Genomic DNA, 9892 nt, shown 5'->3' on the forward strand with positions numbered 1-9892 from the left:
TTGTGACAACGAAGAAATTTTCAAATTACTCCGCATGTTCAATTATTTGACCTTTTTGCACCCAAACATTTTCATTTTTCTGGTATTAAAAATTTAACAAGCAAAAAAATCATTTGAAAGTAATGTCATTTTACTGAATTTAAGAAGAATGGTTAAAAGTATTGTATATATTCAGAAAAGAAAATCAAAAGTGGGGGTCTGTGATGTTAATTTTTAGATATTACTAAATCAGTGCTAATTTTAAGCTTAAATTAGGGCTATTTTTTTCTTCATGTTCACAATATATTTGCTACATTTATCATATATGATGATAGAATTCATGACAGTTTATTTAATAGATAATTTAGGACCAATATAAAACAGTCCACTGCACAAAATAACTATGTGTGCAGACTGCATGTAAAAATAGGAATCCAAACTTAGCATACTTTAAATATTTCGAAAGAGAAAAAATGATCATTTTCTTCTAAAAAACCTTCCGACACAAAATATAGTTCCTCATTTAATGCTTTTAGTATGGAATTTAATCATGGAGTTTTAACTGAATATAGTTAAATTGGCATTGTAGAATCCAAATTTATTGTAAGAATTAAAACATTATGCAGAATTTTTGAAATATAGGTTAAGATAAAAATTTGCTCAAAAGCTCAGGAGCGAACTTCGTTAAGATTTCTTTTAATAGAAAAGAATTCATTTAAAAATGTCATGGCACAATTATTTTTATTCCTCAAATTCACCCTTATCTGACATTGACCCACATAACTGCTATACGCACCATTGCAAAATAAATTTTATTTTGGGGAGGTCACCTTTAAGTTACAAATGCCTCAAGGACATGACTGAAATGTTTAATTTCTATATGCGGTAAACAAATCTGGTCATTTTCGCAGTAATAAATATGCTAGTAAGAAAACCCTTATTGATATTATTAGGCCTGGGTACATTTAAAACGAATTAGTGTGTGCATTGTTAACTAATCCCCTAAAAGCATGGGTTGAATCTTATCTATTGCTGTTTCAAGCAGTGCATTTTTCAGAAGTAAAGGAATGCTAAAACAATCTATGATATGTCACACTGCATGTATTTTTATCGCCAAAAATAAATTATGTCTTTGAAAACCTAATTATCTACAGAGAAAATAAAATCTTTTTTGTTTTGTTAAGTGTATAAATATATAAATACGTACATTAATTAGATAGTACATTTTCCTTACCTTATATCAGTCAGAAGATGTACCGGTTGATCATTCAGTTGTATTACATTTATGGATGGAATTCATGTTGCAGCTCAGCTTTTAGAAAGTCAACACTGCATACATTCCTATTTCTTTTAATAGTAGATCACGATTTTCCGACAGAGAATCAGTTGGCCATGTCCATTTAACAGCAGTCCCCGTGAACGGATGGATTTCATTTTTTAAAAAAAATCTAGTATCTATTTATAGCTGAGCGTGATTTTTAAAATAAAAGATTTTACTTGGGGTAGATTTATAACGTGATTAAAATCCCATGCTTGTATTAGGAATTCAGTATGATTCAAGCCTACGGTGTGCATTGCACATAAATGCTGCTATGACCTGAAATGATTCTCAAAACATGAGTAACTACTTTCTTTAAATCTTAACAAATATAAAAGTAAAAAATGGAAAAAAAAAACTACATTTTATATACAGGTTATCTGGATACATGAAATAACCTTTTATTATCTCTATATTGTGTATCCAAATCCACGTCTAGAAAAATAACAAGATAGTAACAATTACTTTGAGAATACTTTGATAATTGCAGTTTCTTTTACCATTGCGGTTTTGTATAACAGTTATGTGAAATAATTTGCACACAAATATTTAAACTAACTGATGTCGAGATATTTTTTTTTTATTTTAAACCCTTTTGATGTTATTCCATATACAGTGTATAACCTCAAAGACTATTTGAAGCAAAAACATTGTCATATTGAAGTGTGTTTATTTGAGACGTAATTGAAATTAGGCTATGTACATCTAATTGTGGCATTTGAATTAATATCGAATGAGAAAGATACTTATCAGTTTAAGATTGAATTATTGGGGAGTTTAGGGTATATATAGATTGAAGCACATAGTAATTCTTGCATATAGGATTGCAACATTTCTACGTATAGGCCTATTTTCAAATGTACTAAAACCTCTCAAATATAGATATTTTTCCTCGATCACAGGTCATTCATACTCTCTCCTTTGATGCAATATATATATATATATATATATATATATATATATATATATATATATATATATATATATATATATATATATATATATATATATATATATATATATATATATATGCTTTTACATTTATAAAACAAGAAGCAAAGAATATGATTCAAGAATCTTTTTAATGACTTTCTTTTTGTTTATGGCTTTGTTTATTGAAACAATTTTATTAAGATGATCTTTTCGCCCGCGTGGCGCAGTGGTTAGAGTGTCTGCTCTAGAGTCGAGGCGTAAGGAGTCGATCCTTACGTCGCGGGTTCGAATCCCACTGTGGGACGTGGAGACCGGTCCTTCGGATGAGACCGTATAAACCGAGGTCCTGTGTCGCAGTAGGTGCTGGCACGAAAAAAGATCCCTCACTGCTCAATGGCCGTAAGTGCCGAGTATAGGACAAAATTTGCAGCTCTCCACTGGCAAGTGGTGGCGTCTCCATATGAGTGAAAAATTCTCTTGAGGGACTTTAAACAACATACAAACAAACAAAAAATTAAGATGTTCTTCATGCTAAGTTATAATTCATGAAATATGGAGATAACGAACAGTGATCAAGCTCAAAAGTCCTTTATATCAGTACATATCGGGAGCAGAGAAAACAAGGAGCTTTAAAAACGTCAGAGATGGGATCAGGTGCCATGGAGGAGTGAGCATCCCCTGATGAATTGTTATGATCGTGAAAAATTCGAAAACAATTCATTTTTTAAATAACGGCCTTACAATAAGTATGAAAAACGTCAGTCAGCATTTGAATTAATTAAAGATAGGTTGCATTTGCTGACCAGGTCATTGTTTCGACCATAAAACTTGCGAAATGATGACTTAAAACGAGACTGTTGATATCCTTGTTTCATCAATTTTTTGTCAATAGCTTACCTCGTTTTAGAAATTGTTCATACATAGAGCATATTCTAATTGCGTATCGAATCAACTGGGATACAAACACCCTATAAGCAGGTTATAAGGGTATATTGCTACATATATAAGGGAAGTTGACGATTGAAAAATTGAAATCGTCACAATTACTATAAAGCTTTGTTGTTACCATTAAAGCCTTTTTCTAGTAAAATATCCAAATATAAAACAGATGTGTCAGACTCTGTGGTATCTTAAATAGTGATATAGTTTTACTGAGTTAAAGTTGAATAAGTCGCCCATATTAATAAGTTGTTATATTCTGGCAGCTACCAGGAAAGACTTTTACATTATATCAAGGATTTCACTATTATAATGCACTATCTTTAGCAGCTAGGGATTGGTAATGACTATATTTTTATATATATTTTGTAAAGTATTCCTATTTGACAATACTTTAGAGCAGAATTCCTCTTTTATACTACATATATATTCTCATGATTTACGCGGGGACAACGAAAAAAAAGAACACTTAACTCTGACACTTTACAGACATAACGTTGGTTAAAAGTGAATGGAATTTTACAACACTGTAGATACTTTATATAATCTTTAGCCGGGATTGAAACAAAATGAGGTAAAGAAGGATAATTTTTAATCAGCATTTTTGGGAGTACAAAATCCCTATGACATTTTTTAGCATTAACTATATTTATACAAAGAATATTTTTATGTGTGTTCAGCTAACACAAATACTAAAGACACTTTACTTAAGGAAAATATAAAATACTATAACTGTTCTATTCTAACTTCTAGTATATAACACAAAATTTTATATGTTGAATGCTTTTCATGAAGAAGTACTATATAGTTAATAATGAGGACCTTAAATCATTTATTTTAAAAGGGCAAAAATTTAACGAACCCAGGATCTTTCAACTGGCGTCATAATTTCATAAATATTATGAATTCTGCATGTGGAAAATTACGTCAGGCGATGAGCAAAACATGAAAAAGAGGATTTTAACTTTGTCAAAATGTATTAAAAGTATTAGATGGATGTTGAAATACTACATTAAGCGGTTGAGGGCCATGTGAAAATTCACAAGTGATAAAAGAATTAGATAGATTACGCGACCAGTATGTGCTGGTCTCAGCTGACAAAGCAGGTAACAACATTGTCTTCGTAATTAAGGCTCATTATTTGCTGTATTTTACAGGAACTGGGATATAATTCTGAAAGATACCAATTTCTAAGAATGAGTCCCTTTCTAAGGAGGGAATTCTTCAAAATTATATGTCAGTTTAAAACATTTTTAATATTTCCAACAAACATATGAATTCTAAGTACCCTACCTATACTATAGCTATACACCTCTGATGTTTCTGGAGGTTTGCTCTGCTCCAGATTTGTATTGTTTAAATGGACTTTGAGCTTGAATACTGTTCGTTATCTCCATATTTCATGTAAAGGATATTTATTGTTTGGATTCTATACATCGGCAATGTTAAAAAAATTTAATGATAAACAAAACTATGGTGAGAATACTTTTGAGCTCGAGTACGGTTCGTTATCTCCACATATTTCATTTGAACAGAGTACAATAAAGTTAAAAGTAAAAATGATAATAAACATTTTGAATGAACTATGGCGATTAAATTTCCGCTGTCATACATAAAAAAATCTAAACAATGAGATAAAATGATATAAAACAGAAACAAAAGTGGTAAAATTTCGGCCTCCACACGACCAGCTGCATTGTCTCCATTAACAACATTAGGAAGGACTACTTTGCTTGGGGTGGATATTAGCGATCGAGTAGCTGTATCAATTGTTGTGGATTTGCAGTCTGGAGGTCTGTTTGGATTATCTAGGGCACAATCCGGGCGATGTACTCCACAAAAACCGGGATCATGGTTCGTTGATTGGTCTAAAAATAAAAATATGCAATCATTACAAATCTGTGAAAAGGGCATAAATCACGGACTCCCAGAAATTCCAGAGGTGGGATCAAGTGCCTAGAAAAAAGTAAGCAACCCCTGTTGACCGGTCTCACCCGCTGTGAATCCTGATCAATTATACGGAACATTCCGTAGTCAAATAGTTTTAAAAATAAGGCCTTATAATTGGTAGGAAAAACGTCAGCCAAAATACGATGCAATGATAGGTTATATTTGTTATTAAACAAGGTCATTATAACGTCTGTAGAATTTATTAAATGCTGACTTTAAATAAGGTTGTTTAAATTCCCGTAACATCAAGTTATCTGTCAGAAGTCCGATTCCGTTTAAAAATTGATCGTACTCGAAGCATGCTTTTGAGTATCGAATAAGCTGGGAGACGTAAAACCATATTCAGGTGAAAGCGGAATATTACTATACATAAATAAGGAAAGTTGACGATGGAAAAGCTAAAGTCATCTCGTTTACATTTGTCATACAATTTAATTGTTAGTTTGCAATGATCGTCTATAATCAGTAAATCATTCAAATATGTGGCAGAATCTATGATGTCTTTTATTTCAAGCTCAGTGGGATATATCGAATCGACAAGTGAATCAAAGTAACTATTATTAATTGAAGAAAAAAACGTCGTCAATATATCTGAATGTCGAGTTGGAGCTTCGAGGCAACAACAGATTTCTTCTTCTTCTTGTAAAAGTTTTTTTTTAAGAAAATAAATTCTGCTTCATAGGAATATAAAAACAGTTTGGTTAATAAAGGATCACAGTTACTTCCCATCGAAATTCCAACGGTTTGTTGAAAGATCTGGTTTTCTAACAATAAAATTGAAAACTGATGTTTTTTTTTTCAAATAAAAATAAAATATAACTTTCCAAGGAGAACTGATCGACGCTAATTGGTCAGAAATGTTGGTCAAAGTTCTATAAATATTCATGTAAACAAACCACGGAGGATGTAGTGATTTTGAGGAAAACTGAAACAATATCGTGACTCAAAGTCAGAATTTGAAAAATTGGGGGATTTAAGGACATTACAGTGAAGGCTATGAAATGTCAGGAGGTGGATCATTTACAACAATTTGAAAATGTTAATTGTGGTTCGTCCTAAGTTTGCAGTGTTCCAGCTGTGTGATAATGACATAGACACATAAGGAATTTATGTAAACAAAGTTAAAAATTTCATTCTTCGGTTTAAAAATAGATTTAAACTATTATTGCTAACAAATATTCTGTGAAAGTGTGTCAACTCCTTTATTCGTCAGAAAACTTGATATATACCCATCAAAAAACAACAATCTTTTTACGGAGTTAAACAAAATTAAGGAATTTGCGGCAGATTCCAGTGTTGTTATTGGAATATGTAAGAATTGAAACATTGGTGACAATCTATTTTCAAGAATGGGAAACATATGAATTGGAAAACTCGCCTACCAAAATATTATAAGAACATTCAAGGAACAATTTTGTATACAAGGTGTGACGTGTAAGACATAAACAAAGAGGAAATGATTTACTAAGAGACTTGTTTGAACAATATGTATTTGCAATATTGATCATGCATGTGTAATATCAGTAATTAAGGTTATATGTTTATAATTATGTTAGCACAAAAAAGTTATGATCCAAATATTGTATAAAATTTAGCTTATATATTCTCATATATTTTGAAATTGCACATATGTATAAGTCAATATTTCGCTACACGATCCGAAAGGAGAAGGCCACCCTGAAGAGGCTAAAATATTGGGTGCATTATATATGTCACATGTCTATATGTATTAATTTTGTTCCTTAATTTTACAGCCTTTAAAGTGCAACACAGAACAGAGAAGCGTGTTGGCTCTGCTGAACTGAATTTTAAGTTATTATAACACAGGTATTTACGAATAGGGCTCACTGAGAAATGAAAGTATAAAATCTTTAATGTAGATATTTGATGCTAGCCAAGAATTTTATCATCCAGTACATTCCATTAAGACTAGCTTTTAAAGTTTTTAATTACAAAACTATATCTTTCTATCTCAAATGCTTATAACAGTAAACAGTGGTAACTGTGTAAATAATCATGTTTATATCATCCAGTGCATTCCTATTAGGAAGTGCTTTAAGGGTATAGCTTAACTAACTTAGATCATTCCAACTCAATGCATTGCTAACTGTATATAATACAGTGTCAGCTGTATTACTACCTGGTGTTAGCCATGGTATTAATGTAGTACGTATCATTGTGATAATTTCTGATAACTAGGCTTTTGGGGACTACACTTGTAGTTCTTCAGTGTTAACTGAAATTCTCTCTGAGTCAAACAGTGAGCTGCGGTAGCAGTGATCACAATTTCTAGCGTTAGCTAAATATTGGGCAATGTTAGTTGTCTATTTTTTGCCTCAGCAATTCTGAATTTAATATCATGTCCTTACAACATGCTTCATTGTACAGTCAAGATGTAACAGCCTAGGAAAAGGAGACGGGTTACTGAAGGCTTCAAGGAGGAGGTCAAGGATATTCTGAAAGAGATGGTGGCAGAAACTATTCCTACAATAGCGAGCAAGGTTGTGGCACAGCTACAAGAATTGAAAAACCCACCCAACAGCTTGTCGCAATCTGCATCTTCATCTAAACAAGGTGAAAAAGCAGCTTTTTACTACAATGAAGAGTTCCGGTCTTGGAGAGCCGAAAATCCCGCTCAAATACTCTGGGACAAAATCAATGCTGAACTTCACTTGGAGGCATTACAAGTTGGACTTAAAAATCGGTTAGACATGAATGAAAAGGCTAACAAACAGAAAACACAGAGCCAGCAGCCCTTTCGTGGGAAAAGTAAGAAGCCATGCTTCAGCTAGAAAAACAATAATGGGAGCTGTGTTCAATCAAATTGTGAGTACGCGCACATCTGCAGCAGATGTTTTGGGGAGCACCCAAAGAAAGAGTGCAGCTTGTTCTCAGAGCCCAACAAGAAACTCATTGTAAACTCTAGTAAACATCAAAACCCAGCAAGCCAGCCTAGAAAGTGATATAAGATTAAATAATATTGTTATAACCCCTGTGGATGCAAGAGCATTTAAAGTTTTGGCTACATGGCTATGACTCTGAAGAATCACAATTTCAGCATAGTAAAAATCTTCCGTCAGCCATAGATAACATAAATATTTTTCAACAAAAACTTGATATTGAAGTTCATGAAGGGCGTGCAGCTGGTCCATTTACAATTGATAATTTACCTCTTAGCAACCTTCAAATATCTCCACTGGGGTTGGTACCTAAACAGAAGAAGGGAGAATTCAGAGTTATACATCATTTGTCCTACCCAGAGGGTCATCAATTAATGATGGAATTTCAAAGGAATATTCTGATGTGACATATCAAACCTTAGATGATGCTGTTAAGCTGGTTAAACGGTTTGAAAGAGGAATCCACCTTCAAAGTATTGTTAGAAAAGGAATACTTCACGAAATATATAAAAACGTAGTCATGATCGATAAAGGTAGTGCATTAAAAACGTGGAATCCAGCTCCTTTTTATAATGTATATAATACTAGTATACAATAGTCATTCTACAAAAATACGCCCAATTAAGAACTTTCTATGTCGCTCACAAATTTACCGTTGTAATATCTGAACTATAATTTTAAAGATCGATTTCAACTCTAAGATTTAACATACATACATGGTTTTGTAAATATTTAGCGATAGATATGCAGATTAAGTTTTGATATGAACACAATATAATGTTTAAAAAGATTTCCACTCCAATCTTAATGTCGCTTCATTCATTTACAGATTTCAAGATGAAATTCTCAGTCGTATAAGTTTGCAAGGAATGTAAAAGAAGTTTTTCCTATTTAAAAAGAAAATAAACCGTTTCTCGCGAATAAATGCATGGATCTTCTTTCATACGAAATCATAGCATGAAATATATGGTGATAACGAACAGTATTCAAGCTCAGAAGGCCATTAAACATTACAAAATAGGAGCACACGGATCTTCAGAACATCATTTGGATCGGATGCCATGGAGGAGTGAGCATCCCCTGCCGACCGGTCACATCCGCCGTGTGCTCCTTGTCATGATCGGGAAATAACTGAAAAATCCGTCGACAATTCAGTGTGTAAATAATTACCTAACAATTAGTATGAAAAACGTCAATCAGCATTTGACTCAATGTTTTTGCTGACAAGGTCATTGTATCGACCATAGAACTTACGAAATGATGATTTTAAACAAGGCTTCTGATATTCTTGTTTCATCAACTTTTTTGTCAATAATTTACCTCGTTTTAAAAATTGTACATACGTAGAGCATGCTCTTGCGTATCGAATCAACTGAGAGATATAAACCCCGTGTGCAGGTGATGAATGTATATTGCTGCATAAGTAAGGGAAGTTGAAGATTGAAAAGTTAAAGTCATCACGTTTATCATAAAGCTTGGTTGTTAGATTACCATTAACGTCTTTTTCAAGTAAAATATCCAAATATGAAAGAGATGTGACAGTCTCTGTGGTATCTTTTATCTCAAGCTCACTGGGATATATCGTATCGACATAAGAATGGAAATAACCATTTTTAATTGACAATACGTCGTCGATATATCTAAATGTCGAGTTGAGGGCCACAGCAAGTGTTTTTCTTCTTTTCATGTATAAGATTTTAGACAAATTCTGCTTCATATGAATACAAAAAATGTCTGCTAATAACGGGGCGCAATTGGTACCCATGGGAATTCCGACAGATTGATGGAAGACCTGGTCTCCAAAAACAACATAGATATTGTCAATCAGAAACTCAAACAACTTTTTAATGTCAACTTCAGAGTATTTGCCTGT

The sequence above is a fragment of the Saccostrea echinata genome, unplaced genomic scaffold (assembly GCF_033153115.1).
Source record: "Saccostrea echinata isolate AGI-Se365-2 ecotype Australia unplaced genomic scaffold, CSIRO_AGI_Sech_v1 ptg000008l, whole genome shotgun sequence".
In the NCBI taxonomy this organism is placed as follows: Eukaryota; Metazoa; Mollusca; class Bivalvia; order Ostreida; family Ostreidae; genus Saccostrea; species Saccostrea echinata.